This window comes from Octodon degus, unplaced genomic scaffold, assembly GCF_000260255.1.
Source record: "Octodon degus isolate 3935 unplaced genomic scaffold, OctDeg1.0 scaffold00021, whole genome shotgun sequence".
In the NCBI taxonomy this organism is placed as follows: Eukaryota; Metazoa; Chordata; class Mammalia; order Rodentia; family Octodontidae; genus Octodon; species Octodon degus.
Genome location: NW_004524597.1, coordinates 13,854,322 through 13,855,549, shown reverse-complemented (window position 1 = coordinate 13,855,549; position 1,228 = coordinate 13,854,322).

The following is a 1,228-nucleotide window of genomic DNA, read 5'->3' as shown; positions in this document are numbered from 1 at the left end:
GATCTTGTGCTTGCCAGGCAGATGCTTATTCTACTGAGCTATCTCAGTAGATGAAATTGATGAAATATTTCATAGATTTGTTTTTAGTTTATAATGGTTTAGTTCTAGAAAGTCCCCTTAAATCCTTATATGTTCAGAGATGGAGCTTTTGGGGAAGGGATTGTGGGGATGTTGTACACATCAGTGTTTTAATCCACTAATGCATTCACAGCTGAATGTGTTGTCAGTAGGTGGGGTCTGGTCAGAAGAGGCAGTTCATTGGGAGTGTGACCAGGAAGGGCATATGTATCTACTTCCTCCACTCCTCCCTTCTCTCTCTGCTTCCTGGCCATATAATAGAGAAGATAGAGAAGACTTAGAAGAGATAGAGAAGACTTCTATCATAAGATTCTTCCACTGTATCCTTCCTACTTTGGAGCCAGCTGACCACAGATTGAGAACATGATCCAAAATAATCTTCTCCCCCTTTAAGTTGTAGATATGAAGTATTTCGTCCCAGCAACAGTAGGAATACCTGGGTGTGGTGGTACATGTGTGTAATCCTAGCACTTGGGAGGATGAGGCAGGAGGATTATTATGAGTTCTAGACCAGCCTGAGCTATAAAGTGAACTCAAGGCCAGCTTAAATTGAATATTGAGACCTTTTCTCGAAAAGAAAAAAAAAGCTGTCCAACAACAGTAGGAAAGTGACTAAGATAGTCTAGTTGGTTCTTTAAATCTTCTGCTTTAAACAAAAAAATCTTCTGCTTTGTCACTAATCTTCTGCCTTGTTGTCCTGTCCATTATTAAAATGGAGAATTGAAGTCTCCAACTCCTATAATTGAAATGTCTGTGTCTCCCTCCAACTGAGTCAGTCTTTGTTTTAATTGTCACTTTTATCATTACATGATAGATGCCATTCATTGTCTCTATTAACAATCTTTGTCTTAAAGTCTGTTTTATCTGATATCAGTGAGGTACTCCACTCTCTTTTGATAAATATTTGCATGGAATATCTTACTTCACATTTCTACTTAAAATCATTTTGTGAATTGAATTTAAATTAAGCCTCTTGAGGCTCCGTTGCCATCATGAATGACACAGTAACTATCCGAACCCGGGAATTCATGACCAACCGGCTTCTTCAAAGGAAACAAATGGTCATTGATGTCCTTCACCCTGGGAAAGCAACAGTACCTAAGACAGAAATTCGGGAAAAACTCGCCAAGATGTACAAGACCACACCAGA